The sequence below is a fragment of the Balaenoptera ricei genome, chromosome 1 (assembly GCF_028023285.1).
Source record: "Balaenoptera ricei isolate mBalRic1 chromosome 1, mBalRic1.hap2, whole genome shotgun sequence".
In the NCBI taxonomy this organism is placed as follows: domain Eukaryota; kingdom Metazoa; phylum Chordata; class Mammalia; order Artiodactyla; family Balaenopteridae; genus Balaenoptera; species Balaenoptera ricei.
In genome coordinates this window covers 81339869-81358610 of record NC_082639.1, presented here as the reverse complement: position 1 = coordinate 81358610, position 18742 = coordinate 81339869, and the positions used below count along the sequence as shown (strand labels likewise).

Here is an 18742-nt window from a genome sequence, read left to right as displayed (position 1 = left end):
GGCTGAGTAATATTCCATTGTATGTATGTACCACAACTTCTTTATCCATTCCTCTGTTGATGGGCATTTAGGTTGCTCCATGACCTGGCTACTGTAAAAAGTGCTGCAATGAACATTGGGGTGCATGTGTCTTTTTGAATTATGGTTTTCTCTGGGTATATGCCCAGTAGTGGGATTGCTGGGTCATATGGTAATTCTATTTTTAGTTTTTTAAAGAACCTCCATACTGTTCTCCATAGTGGCTGTATCAATTTACATTCCCACCAACAGTGCAAGAGGGTTCCCTTTTCTCCACACCCTCTCCAGCATTTGTTGTTTGTAGATTTTCTGATGATGCCCATTCTAACTGGTGTGAGGTGATACCTCATTGTAGTTTTGATTTTCATTTCTCTAATAATTAGTGATGTTGAGCAGCTTTTCATGTGCTTCTTGGCCATCTGTATGTCTTCTTTGGAGAAATGTCTATTTAGGTCTTCTGCCCATTTTTGGATTGGGTTGTTTTTTTAATATTGAGCTGCATGAGCTGTTTATATATTTTGGAGATTAATCCTTTGTCCGTTGATTCACTTGCAAATATTTTCTCCCATTCTGAGGGTTGTCTTTTCGTCTTGTTTATGGTTTCCTTTGCTATGCAAAAGCTTTGAAGTTTCATTAGGTCCTGTTTGTTTATTTTTGTTTTTATTTCCATTACTCTAGGAGGTGGATCAAAAAAGATCTTGCTGTGATTGATGTCAAAGAGTGTTCTTCCTATGTTTTCCACTAAGAGTTTTACAGTGTCCAGTCTTACATTTAGGTCTCGAATCCATTTTGAGTTTATTTTTGTGTATGGTGTTAGGGAGTGTTCTAATTTCATTCTTTTACATGTTGCTGTCCAGTTTTCCCAGCACCACTTATTGAAGAGGCTGTCTTTTCTCCATTGTATATCCTTGCCTCCTTTGTTATAGATTAGTTGACCATAGGTGTGTGGGTTTATCTCTAGGCTTTCTATCTTGTTCCACTGATCTATGTTTCTGTTTTTGTGCCAGTACCATATTGTCTTGATTACTGTAGCTTTATAGTATAGTCTGAAGTCAGGGAGTCTGATTCCTCCAGCTGTTTTTTTCCCTCAAGACAGCTTTGGCTATTCAGGGTCTTTTGTGTCTCCATACAAATTTTAAGATTTTTTGTTCTAGTTCCGTAAAAAACGCCATTGGTAATTTGATAGGGATTGCATTGAATCTGTAGATTGCTTTGGGTAGTATAGTCATTTTCACAATATTGATTCTTCCAATCCAAGACCATGGTATATCTCTCCATCTGTTGGTTTCATCTTTAATTTCTTTCATCAGTGTCTTATAGTTTTCTGCATACAGGTCTTTTGTCTCCCTAGGTAGGTTTATTCCTAGGTATTTTATTCTTTTTGTTGCAGTGGTAAATGGGAGTGTTTCCTTAATTTCTCTTTCAGATTTTTCATCATTAGTGTATAGGAATGCAAGAGATTTCTGTGCATTAATTTTGTATCCTGCAACTTTACCAAATTCATTGATTAGCTCTAGTAGTTTTCTGGTGGCATCTTTAGGATTCTCTATGTATAGTATCATGTCATCTGCAAACAGTGACAGTTTTACTTCTTCTTTCCTAATTTGTATTTCTTTTTCTTCAGATCAGCTGTCAGCTCCATAGAAATCTAGTTTTTGTGTGTTTTAAAGATGGTAAATATATGATATATCCAAAACAACTTCTCTGATTTTCAACAAGACTACTGTTCGGCTCATATATGAAAACAAAGTTTTCTCAATTACTTCTCAAAGTGCCATTAATATGTTTAAAACTTAACCCTCAAATTAGAAATAAATGGTGACTACTAGATTTCTCAACTTGTTTGCCTACATAAAAGCAGAAAATTAAAAGCATTATAGATAAAAAGTTTGTAAGAGAATTGGTCTATCAGTTACCCTAGTTAGAAAATATTTTGGGGGACTTCCCTGGAGGCGCAGTGGTTAAGAATCCACCTGCCAACGCAGGGGACATGGGTTTGAGCCCTGGTCCAGGAAGATCCCACGTGCGGTGGAGCAACTAAGCCCGTGCACCACAACTACTGAGCCTGCGCTCTAGAGCCTGCGAGCCACGACTACTGAGCCCGCGTGCTGCAACTACTGAAGCCCGAGTACCTGGAGCCTGTGCTCCGAAACAAGAGAAGCCACTGCAATGAGAAGCCCGCGCACCACAACAAAGAGTAGCCCCCACTCCCCGCAACTAGAGAAAAGCCCACGTGCAGCAACAAAGACCCAACAGAGCCAAAAATAAATAAATAAATTCATAAAGAAAAATTAGAGTTAACGAGAAACTTTAGCTAGGAGTGAAAAGAAAAAGGAAAGTAACAATGCAATCTCGCTCCTGAGCCCATGACAAATACGGTGAATCAATCATTCTTTTCTTAATGAGCTTGGACCTGTTTTGAGACTCCTCAAAATAGGGCTCTGAGCAACCACTTGTTATGATTTCTGGCAAGTTGAATATCAAAGCCTTAGGGTCTATCTATAAAGTAGGGCTAATAATACTTAAGTTCCTTAGAAGTTATTATTGCAAAAGTCAAGTAGGATACTGTAAACAGGTTTTAAAAAAATCAATTATAATAATGATTATAATACCATTTACCATGTGCTACCTTGGAGTTTTACTATGTACTTGTTCTAAGCATGAATTATCTCCTTTAACTGCACAATGATGCTGGGGGTATAGTGCTGTTCCCATTTTATGAGTGAGGAAAGAAAGGCACAAAAAATGGAAGTACCTTCCCCAAGGTCACAAAGATAGTAAGTGGCAGGTCAGGGCTTTGAACCCAGGCAACTTATCTCAAAAAGCCCATGCTCTTCGCTAATATGCAAGTTTTCATACTTTGTAGGCTATGGCTTTCATTCTCTGCAGGTTATAGAACACTATATAAATTTAATCTTTACTTGCCTGATTGATGTGTACTGTGCCCTCAATGAGCATGCAGAAGAAACAGAATGTTTTAAATTTGCTTTCGAGAACTAGAGGACTACAAATATAAAAATGGCTAGTAGCTGGCAGGCAGAAGGAAATGCTAACAGAGGAATCACGCAAGGTCTGGTGTCTGTTAGGAGACAGGAATAGCAGTTTGGGACCTGGGGATTTCTGCAGCAAGTCATCAAGCAGATAGATAGCAATCCTTAGGCATCTGGAGCCAGGATTTCCTGACTACTCTTAACACTTGAGCCCTAAGAGTTGTTGCATAATTATACTCCTGGAAAGTTAGCCAATGAGATTTCCTTTAACCTTATTTATTCCCTTGTGTTTCTCCTTCAATCTTTAACTGAAAAGACTTCTTCCCCATCCCCCAGTCCCTAACACAGAAGGTAATGATCATAAGAAATATGTTAGCTTTCTAAAAATTTTAAGTTGACTTAAATCCTTTTTGGAATAAGCTGAGATATAAATAAATAAATACTCTAATAGTTCCTGTGCACCTCTAAACATTAGTAATCCAGTGGATTACTTTTGGGGAGTCATGTAAAAATTGTGGTTTTCCTTTTAACATATCCTCCCTAGAAACCAGGCTAATACAAAAAAAAAGGATGGTTTTGACAAGTTATAAAGTCATAATAATATGTCAAGAAAGATGCTAAACCCTGAAAATATAATAATTTTATGAATGATTCTTTCAAAAGAATTATGATTTGCTTCTATCTCCAAAGTAATTTACATTTAAAGTTGAATAAGGGCTATATATAATCTTTATGTTTTCCAGATTCCTTGACTCATCTACTTTAACATGTTTTATTACTTAATAGCAACTGGCTACCTGCCCACTCTACCAGACTGACTGCTTACTGGACATCTGCTGAATTTCCATGTCATCTCTGTAGCAAGAGGCTTCTGTGCCTATTTGCACAGATGAATCTGAGGCAAGATCATAACTTTTTATCAGACTGTTATGGTTTTGGTCAATGATAAGAGTTGGCTGTTGCCACTGCCAAAGATGCAACTAATAAACTGCAAGGATTCTTTTTAGGGTACATGCCACCCTAATGATAGGCATCATCGGCTGAATGGGGTGTGAGGACCTATCTGGGGTGTGAGGAGCACTGCACTGAGCTTGGAGACAGGGTTCTGTGCAGAATCTGCTTTTGTTAGCAGTGACCATGGAAGAGGGCTTTGGAAAGCACAAAGCACTATGCAACATAGTCTATGTGTGCTTAGAACCAGGCCCAAGGACAAATGAACAAAGACTTATTACTGGAACTATTCTTTACATGGTCAATTATGGTCCCTTAATTGCCACATCTGAAAGCCTCTTCTTAGTTCTTTTTCCAGCTGACTGCAGTATTTGATGTCCTCAATCACTTCCTCCTTTCCTAGAATTCTCCTTCTTTGGCTTTTCAGGAACTCTCTGTCACAGTTCTCCTCCTCCTACTGAATCTTTATGATCTCTCTTGTTGGCGTTTCTTTTTTTTTATCAGCCCATTAATAATGATAGGTCTTACCTATGATTTCATATTGACCCTCTTCTGCACTACATCCCATCTCATGGCTCTGATTATCAATGATTCAAATCTTTAACTTCTCTCTTGGGATTTTTCTCCACTTGGATGTCCAAAAGGTACCTCAAATACATTATGTTCAAACCTGAAATTCTGAGCTCTCATCTTCATCAAAACCTTCTAGTATTAGAAATCTCAGTCATCTTTAACTCTTAACCCTTAATGTTCTTTGTTCAGTCAGTTACCAAATCCTGCTGATTCTCCTCTGAGGTGCTTCTTGAATCCATTTCATCTCCCCCACTCTCACCGTCCCTGTCCTAATTCAGATGCATCATCTCCTGCTTGGACTACAGCTATAGCCTAAGTGGTCTCCCACTCCAGTCCAGTCTCCACATTGCCACCACAATCCTCTCTCACAGATATGATTAAGTCACTCTCTTGCTTTAATAACTACTTACAGGAGGAATCAAATTTCTTTGGGCCTTTTATTTTCCTTGTTTCTATCACATGAATATTTTCATAAATATTTCAAATAATATGAAAGTATATATTGTTAGTTGTATATATTTTTCGCACCAAGCAGAAAGGTGGAAGACTGGGATCACATTTTACTCATCCATCTTGTATTCCTCACAGGCTTGTTCTCTTAATACATAATTTGGTGAATGATTATAGAACTGAAACTGCTGCTACCCCATACTAGCACTTCTCAGTGTACTACAACAGGTCCTGGACAAACTATGGTCTGTGGGCCAAATCTGGCTTGCTGCTTTTGTAAATAATTTACTTTTGTAAATAATTTACTTTCGTAAATAAACTGAAAAACAGCCATGCCCATTTATTTATGTATTCTACAGCTGCTTTTTGTGCTACAACAGCAGAGTTGAGTAGTTGGAACTGTAGGGCCAGCAAAGCTGAAAATATTTATAATTTGGCCCTTTACAGAAAGTTTGCCAACTCTTATACTAGAAGATTATTATGTACCAACTTTAATTTAAAGTGAATAACTCAGTCACTAATATAATGTTTTATATACTATAAGTCTGATGATGGGAGTTATTAAAATAGGAGATGAGAAATCCAAAGGAACCACTTGGCTCTAGGATATTCAAGGTCTGGTCTGTGAAAGATCTCCTGTACACTGAATCACTTAAGTATGGAAGATGCTTAACAAAACCAAAAATATCTCATAAAATCTACCAGGTGGAGAGAGAACTTTCCCTGGCTGACTCCACTCCAGCCAAACTGACCAACCTTGCCTCAATTATGCCAAGGTTTAGTTTGTCCTCACTTAAGGGCTGGCTGTTTTCTTTCCTGGGGTGCTCTTCCCCCAGATCTCTACATGGTGTTCTCCTTCATGTAATTGTTTTGTTTAAATGTCACCTCTCCCACGTGAAATCTATCCTCACTTTCGCCCTCTCTACCTACCTACTTGTTTTATTTGTCTCATAGTCCTTACTATTATTTAGTTCTATTATTTGTTTGCTTGTTTACCGTCTATCTCTCATCCAAAAGAAGGTGAATGTCACGAGCACAATGACTCGTGTATTCACTGCATTCACTGTATCCCTCATGCCTGACACATTGTAAATGATCACTAATTAGTTGTTGAATGAAGAAATAGCTTAAGAGGTCACTAATTTATTGTGCTTACTGAAATATGTTTTCTTCTTCATAAAATGTTCCTCCTTTCATTTTTAGAGGAAGGAAGGGAGGAAACATGTTCTTGACTCCTCCTGCTCGCACGTAGTGGCATCTTCCTGCTAGAATATTTCAGAATATCTATCAGTGAGGTGAGATGAGCTTTAAATTCATCAGGTAGGCCAAGCATTAAATCAAGACCTATCACTTGTTCCTGCATTTCCCCTCCTCCCTTCCATGTGTCCTGAAACTCAGTGTTGGCCAAGAGTGAGTAGGGCTAAGTGCCACTGAGCAGGCTTGGTTTGTCGCTTAATTCACTCCAGTCCTGTAGAGGAAACTGTGGAGCAAGGGGCTGGCCCTTGAGTGGTTGCTTGGTGCCTTCCTCTGGAGCAAAAGTACTTTAGCCTCACAGGTTAAATGTGAAAGGAAAGGAAATTCCTTTCACTCTAAAGGAGATGACACTTGGCCAAAAGGAAGAGCACTTCAGGATTTCTACAATCCAACTAATACCGGTCTTTCTTTCTGTGTATTTCTGGCTGTTACTACTGTTTTTGAATGGGGTGTGTTCTTATTCTTTCTAGATCAATGAAAGTAACAGAATGTAGCCACAAAATGAGGACTCAGTTGTTTTTGGAATCTATACTCCCTTTTAGTCTCCTCCCATTAAGAGTTAAAAGATCTAAGAAGAGACTCAAGATCCTTTCTTGATGTAGTGATTGGGACCCTTTACACAAGACAGTTAATAAACTACCTCCATGATTGTGAAGGAGGGAGATTCTATACCTCTATGTGTAGCATGCTGCAACGGTTAACGCATTTTAAATCCTGGACATTGTTCCTCGTATATAATCTAAATGGCCCTTGCAGAATTTTTTGGGGGCCAGCTCTTAAAAGTTATTCCTTCATGTTCTTGAAAATGGTTCTCAATTCCAAGTCCTTTTAATCTTTCCTAATAGATGCCATCTAACTGCTCCTTATTCAGATTGGTGTTATTCCCTATGTCCCCCACTTATAGCTTCTCATTTTCCTAAAATGCAATGTCCCAGAATATAAATATTTTTTAAATTCATTACTTCAAAACATAGAACAATATACCTTCAGAGAAAGATATCATGATGTAAAATCTTTCACATCTAAGTTATCTTTGAAGTACAATCTCAGAATCTTATCAACCTTCTCCCCTTTTTTGTTAGAGTCCCTAGGCTCCTCCTTTCCTTTTAATCCTTTATCTGTGTATGCTAATCACTTACCTGTTTACCCTTTTAATTAAAGAACAACTTCCACCCTGTTATATATTGAAAGGGACTCAAACCTCTGTTCCAGTCCTACAACTTCTAATAGTGAATATCAAAGAAAACTACAATAAACTGGGCCCAAATAACTACTCTACTTAAATAATATAGTAATATACCATAGTTGGTATTTAACAATGTGCTTTATGTAGGAAATACCTTTAAAATAATCAACAGAAATTGTGATTGGCAGTGAGTAAGAACAAAATATTTTTATGTTTCAATTTATTTCCTTCATGTACTTTTAAATATGAATAAAAACCTCTAAAGGTGACACTAAAAGGATGGTTTACCACAAAAAGTCTGTATCCTGGAGAATATAATATGACAAAAATGACATAACTTGCAGATGTATAAATCACAAACAAGAGAGGAAACTTCTCATGAAAACTCCACTGATTCAAATCTCTATTCTGAAAAGAAAGGGAGCCTTCTATAACCAGTTCTTTACCATATGGTAAATGGCATGACGACAAAAGCAAAAAAAGCCAAGTGTCAAACTGCATCTTATTGATAAGACCTTTATTTAGCTGACTGCTCCACATATGCTACACATCAAAAGGAGAGATTGGAAGTCAGGTTAGGACAGGTACCCTCCATTTGTTATTACTGAGCTATCAAACAACATCTGGTTAACAGGAATTATTATACACAGAAGTAAGAGGAGTTTCAAAGTTTGACAACTGAAACAAGAGATTTTTAATTAAAAGTGGCCTTTTTATAAATCTTTATATCCAAGGATTCAGAGCTGTACAAACTCTTGATTAAGGCTCAGAAGAAAGTTACCTATGATTTTGTGAGTCACTGGTTTGTTTCACATCAACAGAGAAAGCTATATAAAGAGTTAAAGTTGTGGTTTACTGAAGAAGTGGAGCTAAACAACTGATGGGTCTCTAGGTTATCCATCTCCTGTAGTGCATTAAAAGTCAGTAATGAACTTGGATATTTAAATGGTCTTCCCATTGTGGTCCGTATTGCTTTGATCACTGCATTCATTCCCATTGGGGAATATATAGTGCGACTCTTGGAACACTGGAAATCACAGCATGGTCTGATTTATCGTTTCCTGAATAATCTGGGTAATATGGGTGAAGATCACATCAGGCATTTGCCTTAAATGATATAGCACAGACATCCCTTAACCTGACCGTCAACACTAAGCAGCAGTAACTCTCAGAGTTTCCTAAGGGTTTATTACTGATTTCCAAACTTGAACAATCAAACTGGTAGGCTGCTGTAAAATGACACTGAACAACACTCCTCATATTCAATATAATCTTAAGTGAAGAAAATGCTGTGAGAATGTCTATATGAATAAATGTCACCAGAAAGCATGCTTCTCTATGGTTTGGGGTTGGAGGAAAGGATAGGAAGTGAAAAGCCACACTTTTCTGTACCTATCAGATTTGAGAAATTACTGGGTTCCTACAGAGTTCTGTTGCAGTAGGGAAACCTGTTCTGCTGATTACCACGCATAAAGGTGATGAATATGCAAACCGCTAAAAGATAATGCTGGGCTTAAAAGAAATTTTTTTAACACTCACTCTCTCATCCTTCAGAACTTAGGGCTGGGAAGGAGGAGTATTTCTGTTAAAAAGAAGTACTTTCAATGTTTACATGCACAGGCACTATGCTTGTTACTTTACCAGTGAAAACAGAACAGATACTACAATACCTGACACTTCAGGGGCTTAGAATCAAACAAAACCGAAAGTCTTCCGGGATAGATGAGGCATCTTTATTAATATTGGCCTGAGTAACTGAAAAATCTGAAAGATGAGGTTTAACTGCACAGTCTTCTTTGATGAGGCTATACCACTTAATTTCCTCAAGTGTGATTAGTCTCAACAACCCAGCTAGTTTCCTTTTGACAGCGCAAGTATCAGAGGCTTTGGACAGGGTAAGGGATTTATCCAGGATCACACTGGTTAAGAACAGTGCTGAAAATGGACACCTTTATCACAAGGGTATCTTGCTTATCTATGAAGTCTCGATATTCCTTCATGCACTGCAGTAACAATTGTCACTTTACCCATACTTTGTATTCTTCAAAAAAATGAGTTGGGATTTTCCCTCCTTCTCTACATGAAGAAGTGCAAAATGATAACCTCTGTCTGTGAAAACATACACTCAAAACTGAAACAAAGGAGAGCTGTGACCAGTAAGTAATGCAAAGGGTCAGAATGTCATCTATTTTCAGAAATTTGAGGGCTCACACAAACCCAAGGCATTTTCTAAAACGTCTCTTTAAGATATAAAAAAAATTTTTAGTATAAACTTTCAAAAGGGATTTCATCTGTATATTCAGGGCTCATATTTATATAACTCTTTTTCCACCTTACATGTTTCTTACTGGGGAGAAGGCAGAAGAAGATTCAACTCTGTCAGTGATTCTCTAAAAATATTTGTCTAATCTGTGGCCCCTGGCCTCCTCCCTGAAGTAACACAATAGCCCCGGGGGCACAGGGAAAGAACCAAAAAAGTCAACCTGTGGAAGAGCTTTTCCTTTTCCATAAAATAACATGGACTGGGCCACGTGCAGAGATAACTCCTTCATGGCACTTTCCTAAGCTGCTCTTGATGTTGTTTTTCAGTAAACAGTTTGACAAGGAAACAAATGCCAAGAGGTCAGAGCTCAGTTTAAAATTCAGATACTTTAAAATGGGTGGTGGGTGGCTTTCTAAATTAGAGCAAATTGTTTACTTTGAAGAACACCAGTTCTTTTTCCCAGTTACTCCTTTTGTGGCAGGATCTCAACCACTGAGTCAAACATAAGAAGCTACAGTGATTTCCAAGTTTGTAAAAAGAAATTTTTCTTGATGAAACTAACTTGTTGATCTTCAACCTTTCTGTGAAGTTACAGCAAGTGTTAACTCCAAAGTGAGACTCCAGTGACTTTCTTAAGGTCACGTAGTCAGTAAGAGATGAGCAAATAACCCCAGAAGTACTCCCACGGGTCGACACTTCTAACCACTATACCACACAAGCTCACATGTCTGATTCATTTTAAGAACTGAGTAGACCTTATGATTTCAAAGGCCCACTTGTATATGCTCTTCAAATAATTTTTGATATCTGTCATTACAAAATAAAACATGCTAATGAAAACAGACAATTCTGTTGTTTCTAATTCATCCTTTCTGTGACAGCCAAGAAGCATCTTCCAACATCATCAACTAATGAAGACTTTAGAAGAAGGTTAAGACATGCCTCTCAGCAAGCAAATCCTGGCAGACATAGTTAAATTAACTGATTTAGCATATCTTTATCTAGCACACTAATAATTGCACTAGAATTAAGGATAGTGGTTGTCAATTCTGTCTGCACAAATTACAGTTGCGGAACTTAAAAATACATATGTCCAGCCTCCACCCTAGAACAGTCAATCAAAATCTTTGGATCAGGTATTTGTAACTTTTATTTTATTTATTTATTTTTGGCCACACGGCGAGGCTTGCGGGTTCTTAGTTCCCCAACCAGGGACTGAACCCACGCCCTCGGCAGTGAAAGAGTGGGATCCTAACCACTGGACCGCCAGGGAATTCCCAAGTATTAGTAATTTTTAAAAGCTCCCTATGTGATTCTAATGGACAACCAGTGTTTAGAACCACTGTTAAATTTTTGAATTGAGATAATCTGTGCAGTTCTGATCATTTGTTATACTTGTTAACTACACTGCTGGACAAAACTGAATAGCAAAGGAAATGAGATCTCTATATAAATACCTATGTAACAAAGCAGAAGGTAATACAGTCCAAAAGAAAGGTCTCACCTACAGAAATTTGTACAAGGAAGATATTATTTGTACCCCTGGGGGGTTAAGAAAGACTTCTAAGGAGGTAGTGACATTTGAAGTGGGTCTTGAATGCTAGGACCCACGAACATGAAAAGGAAAGGCATTTTAAGCAGAGTCCACAAAGATACAAGCTAACAGAGATGCTTGTAGGGGAAAAGAGTCAGTGGATACAATGTAAGGACACAAAAGAGAAATAGTTGGGTAGGCAGGTTGGGGCCACTTAAGGAAGGCCTTGAATTTCAAGCAAAATTACATGATAAGAAATGGGGTATTAGAAGGTTTCTGAACAAAGGCCTGCCCTGATCAGAACTGAGCTTTAGTGAGATTACTCTGGTAGCTGGAGGAAGCATGGACTACTTGAGGGAAGAGACACATGGCAAGAGACGTGTTTAAGAAGGCTATAATTGCAGCAGTCTAGGCAAGTAATGAAAGCCTGATGTGGGTTGGTAGCAGCAGGAAAGGAGAAAAACAATTGGGTAAGAGAAGTTAGGAAGGAAGGCTTTAGCAATTGATTAGATATGGGAGATAAGGGCAAAGGAAGCACCAAAGCCAAGTCAAACTTCAATTCTGGGTAATAAGGAAGATGGAAATGCCACCAAAGGAAAAGAAAGGGAAGATCAGCTCAGTCCCAGATTTCTGAGTGTGAATTGCTTGAGGGATATCAAATGGAGATGCTCCCCCACCCCCATAAAATTTTGGTTTGCAACCTAGGAGAAATGTCAGAGCTGAAGACACAACTTTGCGGGGAGGAACAAAAGAAACATTTCATTAGGACAACCAATTTTCTTCCTAAGATAACTCCATTACCCTTTACCAGTTATATCTGTCCTGATTTCTTGAACTAATCTTTCACCAGCACTCTTCTGAATCTCTTGCATCCTTGTCTTAGCTTTCCTATTCATCAAAACTACAACTAAGTAGTGCTACAACCTGCTTTCTCCACACCTACAACAGGATGGCTGAAAACTACTGGAGGATAGGAAAGTGGCAGGAAAAAGGGAACTTCGAAGACTGATACAACTACAAACCCATGATCTCTGGCTTCAGCTGGGTAACTTGTCAATTTTCTCTGGCACTTGGTTAGGTCCTTTTCCAGATACTCTCAATGACTGTTACCTCTTTTATTCACGCCCTACTCAACCATCATCTCTTCACTCTTAGAACACATCATATCTTACTTGAAGTTGTCAGGCGTAATTTAAAAATCTCCCTTCTAGGGACTTCCCTGGTGGTGCAGTGGGTCAGAATCCGCCTGCCAATGCAGGGGACACGGATTTGAGCCCTGGTCCGGGAAGATCCACATGCCACGGAGCAACTAAGCCCATGTGCCACAACTACTGAGCCTGCGCTCTAGAACCCATGCTCCGCAACAAGAGAAGCCACCACAATGAGAAGCCCGCTCACCACAACGAAGAGTAGTCCCCGCTCGCTGCAACTAGAGAAAGTCCACGCATAGCAACGAAGACCCAACACGGCCATACATAAATACATAAATAAATATCTCCCTTCTACTTACACACTTACCTATAGTCACATTACTCTTCACTTATTTTCTTCCTGCCCCAGAAGATGTATCTCTCTCCTGTTCAAGCTACTGCTGCCTGTAACCATGATCCCACTTCTTTGTACCTCCTCTGGGACCCTGTTCCACCATGCATGTCTACCCCCCAACCCTGCCCTCAGCTTCAGATTCTTTTTGTTTTTTAACTGGCTCCTTCTCCATACCCTACAAACATGCTTAAGTCTCTTTTCTCCAAAACAAATTGTTGCAGTTCAATTTCTTTCCTACTCTTATCAGTTTTCTCAAAAGAGAAACCTATATTTGCTGACTCCACTTCCTCATGTTAACCTGGGATACTGGGGTTCATATAGTCCTTCAAATTATATAAAAAGGTTTTTTTGTTTTTTTTTCTTCCAAATGTGTATTTTTTTTTTCCTTTGGGGAAAGAATACATAACTTTATTCCTACTTTCAACGTATAACCATATCTCTCAATCTGTAATGTGTGCTGTAGAGGATTAGTGGCATTTAGTTTTACACAGTTTGAGGAATTCTGGAGCATATGAAAGTTGTATAAGTGTTAGTGTTTTGGATGAGCAACATACTTCTCTGCACTGAAACCACAGGAATACTAGTTATAACCTGGCAGTTGCATATTCTTAAAAAACATTTTTGCAGTGTGGCTGATTTGTCACTCATTGAAATTAAAAACCTCCATGTGACAGACAACATCATAATGTGGGGCCTGAAAAACTCATTGGAAAGAAAATCAGTAAATAAATAAAACTGTGAAATTGTACAGACAATTCAGTTACTATAATGTGATTTCACCTCCACAGAAATTACAGGTGTTCAAGCAGTTTCCTGAGTACTTTTGCTCCAATGGAATTTTCAGTATTAAGCTTTATGTATTTTGATATGTTTTGTCTTTTAAGGCAGAGTATACCTGAGCTGTACTAAAATGACAAAGAGCCAACTCTCAGACTGCTCCCTGAAAGTGGATATGGGATGACACAAACAGCAATAGTGAGAACTAGATAACAGCAAGCCTCGTTTTACCCTTTGGCCTTTATAATCTGCTCTAAAACTTTGTAAAAATATTTAAACCAGGAGTAAATCGGAAGTATTTTAGTTTTGCCTTCAGGAACCATATGACTTTACTGTTAACTAGAACTATAAGAATGAGAAAAGTCAGAGGCAGGAAAAATATTAAAAAGGTGTTAAGTCTCTATAATACACAATCTAAATGGAAGTGTTTAAAGACAACAGAGAAAAAACACACTAGGTGATTTGGTTCTTGAATTTAACAAGCACTCAATATGCCTAGGAATAATAATTTTTTTTCCTTATAATTTTCATGCAAGTTTGCAAGACTAGTTAGTAAAATACATTCAGTAAGACTAGTTAAAGGAAGAGTTTGCCTCTAGAGTGAAATTTTCCATTAAGACCCATTAATATTTGATAAACGCTTCCAATTCAACGAACAAATACCAACATGTAAAACATTTAAAGAATTCTCCAGAATTGTGTCTGTGATGCATCAGATAAATAAAAGATTTAGTGCCATATCTACATACTTGGTGATTAACTGCTGTATAATCAATTCTTCTATTTATCAGTCCATAGAATATGAAAGAGTAAGTCCATGGAAATCAGAGAAAAGCAGTATTTGAAATATAGTTTTAAAATCAAAGACATTTAAAAAAATTAAAATGCTTACTAATTTTATAATTATATGAATTAAAAGATAATTTCCCAGTTACATCTAGTTTTGTTTTTCATTAATTCTATTAAAGATTTTATAAATATCTATTTGCAAAAAAGCAATGCTAGATGTGGTTAAAAGCAGCAGTCATTTTTAGGCTAGTCACATCCTTATCAGACAATATCCACCCTGGAAAATACGAATCATTACCAAGACAAAGGTTACTGTCCTTCTTTTTACTCATGATAGTAAGCAACTATTTGTTTTTTTCCTGTGCAATTTTACCAGTGCTACCAATTCTATTTTGAAGTTCATAACACCAACAATAATTTATCCAAGTTTTTCCTGTCCATTCATTCGATTTATTCTACAAATATTCACTTAGTGCTTACTAAATGCCAGATTGAGTGCCAGATTTAGGGAGACAAAAGTAATCTAGACAATGTCCTTGGCTGCATGGAGATTATGTTTTGGTAAGAAAACAGTTTCAAATTTGCCTCACTTACTGTAGACATCTTTCCTGGTTTAGTATTGTTTACACACTGTCCAAACACAATTTTTGGATGAATGGAAAGTCTCTTATTCTCATGTAGAAACTGTGTGTGTGTGTGTATGTATGTGTGTGTATATGTGTGTATTTTTTTGTGAAGTACATGTATATGTCCCGAAGACTGATTTGTGGATTATAAAAGATGAGAAGGCAGGTAAAAATCATAAATCTGAAAAAAAAAAAGTTAGACACCAGAATTAAACACAGTAGCTATACAGGTCAAACTTAGAAATGCTGCCCTAAATTAATTCTAAAGCAGATCACTAACCTGTGGTGGAGGGGGATAAACTAGAACAAGTAATGAAATGATAACACTAATATGAGTTTTTGGAAGGAGAAACATACAAGATTTGGTCCATTCACTTTTGAAATTAAGTACAGGAGGCAAAATGTTACCAAACAACACTGACATTCAAGGCAAGGAGGGAGAAACATGTGGGGGAAAGTGGTTAAGGGAGGTGGGTGACAGGGATCAGGGAAGAAAAAATAATTGGCAAATATGCCTTTGATGACATTCCCAGTTTCTTCATGGAACACATCCCATCAGTTACACTGTCTTTTTAGTACTCCCAACCCTGCCTGTATGACTTCTCCTTCCCCTTTGCTGCCAACATGCTCAAGCCTCCACTATCCTGAGAAGTCTTCTGAAGATTTACCATGTCCTATTGGATTATAATCCCTCTCTTCTTTCCTTTTATGCCAACCATATGAAGAGTGGTCAACATTTGCTATGTCTAGTATCTTCACAACTGTCTACTAGAGCAGCCTTTGCAATCTGGTCTCCACTATCATTCTACGGAAACTGCTTCCTTGAAGGTCACCCACAACTGTGGTTGCCCAAACCATAGCCTTTGTTCAGCCCTTGTCTTTGTTCAGCAGAGGATAGCTGCCTGGTTCTCAGGAAGGTAGTTACTACCTCTTTCTTGAACCTCAAACCTGCTTTGGATTCCTTGACAGTGTTCTGATTGTACACATACCTTTCTAAGGTACACTGGGCAGTGGCTAGTGCACACATTTTGAAATCAAAATCCCAGCTGTGACCTTGGACAAAGTGCTTGTCTTCCCATGGTCTGTTTCTTTCTCTGGGAAGTGGGACACTACCACTGACCTCACTGAATTGTGAGGATCAAATGAAATAATGTAGGTAAAGAGTCTAGCATGTGTGAGTTGGTGTTCCAAAAAACAAATGTTTGTTCCTCCCCTCTTTCTGCCTTTTTCTGTACTCCTCAGGCAACCTTGGCATAGATGCAGCTGTTCCACAGATTCTCTTTTCTCTGCACTTAATACCCTCTACCTCTGCCTCTCACCCATCTCAATAATGACTCTAAAATCTGAGTCTATGATTTTTCTTACCACTCTTTAGCTTCAATTCCACATTTTCAACTCCTACTGAGGAACTGCCCAACTGGATAATCTGCCTTAACCTTGAATCTCCCTGAACAGGAACAGTCTCAGTGCTTGGAGAACAGGTATTAAACCAAATGCAGTATTTCCTTCAATTAGTTCCTCATACTCTCTTCCCTAAAAGAACCACTATTTTTCCCAGTTATCTGTCTTAATTTTGTGAAATCATGTTTGGCTCCCTTTACCCCCACTGCTAAACTTTGTAGATTCTGGTGCTGTAATGTCTCTTGTCGTCTGTCTCTCCCATTTCATTTTCATTGTAATCATTTTAGTTCACTGTCTCAGTGCTCGCTGGTTAACTAGGCTGTTACTAGTGGAGGCCTTGAGAAAATCAATTTCATAAATGCTGTGGGCAAGAGCCAGAATGCAAGGGATTAATGAAAAGCACAGGAATCACTGACAGCAGACTAGCTCTTCAAGCAGTTTGGCAAATGAAAGGATGATAGTCTGGGGGGTCAGTGAAGTTACGGACAAAGGATAGGTTTTTTTTTTTTTTCTGTTTTGTTTTTTAAACTTTAAAGATGAATAAGCACTTGAAGGCAGGAGGGAAGAAGTCAACAAAAAGCTAGAAATGATAGCTTCCTAAATAATCATTCATTCATTGCCAGGTATTTATTGTAAATCTATGATGTTCTAGGCACGATGCTGAAGTGCTGGCTATATAATGGTGAGTAAAATCAGACATAGAACCTGCCCCTAAAATCTTCAAGTTGAGAGAGACAGACATTAATCAAGTAATCATACAACTAAATATAAAACTGAAAACAGGGCAAGTGCTAGGAAAGATAAGTACATGGTGTTATGATAGCGTATTATAAAGATACTTGATCTAGTCAGGGAAGTCCACGAAACGTTTCTTGAGGAAGAAACACTTCCTCAAGTTCTGAGAGATGAAGGGGAATTAACCAAAGGAAGAGGGGAGGGAAGAACATTTTGGATATAGAGAACAACCTGTGTCCTATGCTGAGGGAGAGTATGATGAGAAGGGCTGGAAAGAAGGTCAGATTAGTAGGAATGGGAGAACAAGGTAGGGTGATGTGAGATGAGGCTGGAGAAGAAGGGGCTGGATGACGCAGGGCCATGTAGGCCACAATAAGAGCAACTGGAAGCCTTTGAAGGACTGGCACAAGGTGGAAGACAGGATCAGATGCAACTCCAGCAAGACTGATCTTCCTAAAACACTGGCTTCATGATGGTACTCTCTGCTCAAAACTTAAATGACTTTCACTGTCCACTAAAATAACTTTCCTTGCCATTAAAAGGTTCTATCTTTACAATACACCCAACTTCCCAACCACTCTTTCCAGTTATCTTATACTCTTCACTACATCTCTTCTTTATGCTTTTTTCATTACACAGGTACTTCCTAGAATGCTCGCATCCTTTCATTTCTATTTCTTGAAACACTTTCTATCTTTTGGGCCCATCACAAATCCCACTTCTGTGAAACCTTTTTTGATCTCCCTAGCAGAGCTCTTTTGCTTCTCTGAACCCCCAAACAGTTTGTGTTTCTTTCTTGCCATTTAATAATACATTCAACTTTTTACTGCAGTCACCTGTGCACATATCTATCTCCCCCTTTCCTCCACCTCCGGTAGTCTTCCAGGGCAGGATCTTTGTTTAATCTTTGTATCCCCCACAAGGCCTAAGATACAGTCTTACCCATAGCAGCTGCTCAATAAACATTCGTTGGTTATTTTAAAGTCAGATTTCTAATATTTGAAAACTTTTCCATTATTGTATAGTCAGCCTCTACACTGATTTACAGTTATGATGCTACAGCAAAGTGTGAGTCTCATCCTTTCCTGGTATAATGTGGGCTCTACTTATGCTGGTTTTAGTGGCATGATATTAAAAACATTAAAAAAAAGTGCAAATAAACTCTTTAGAAGGAAAATCAGGGCTATAGGCAAGGTAGCTTATTATTCCTTTAGCTAACAATCTACTATCTCCAAGACGAAACTCAGATTACTCCAACATACCTAGTTCAAAGAAATTATATCAATGAATGGTTGGGATCTTTTCATCAATAAAAGAAAAAAAAGTTATTCTAGAACTACTTTAAAAATTTTCCTTGGGGCTTCCCTGGTGGTGCAGTGGTTAAGAATCCGCCTGCCAATGCAGGGGACACAGGTTCGAGCCCTGGTCCGGGAAGATCCCACATGCTGCAGAGCAACTAAGCCCGTGCGCCACAACTGCTGAGCCTGCGCTCTAGAGCCCGTGTGCTACGACTACTGAAGCCCGCATGCCTAGAGCCTGTGCTCTGCAACGAGAATCCACTGCAATGAGAAGCCTGCGCGCCGCAACGAAGAGTAGCCCCTGCTCACCACAACTAGAGAAAGCCCATGGGCAGCAACGAGGACCCAATGC

At 38.5% G+C, this 18742-nt stretch overlaps 1 protein-coding gene across 2 annotated transcripts in view; it reads right to left on the bottom strand.

Annotated features, from left to right (window-relative positions):
* RPAP2 (RNA polymerase II associated protein 2) overlaps positions 1-18742 on the bottom strand; it is an 84730-nt gene that overhangs the window by 6441 nt on the left and 59547 nt on the right. The window lies entirely within an intron of this gene.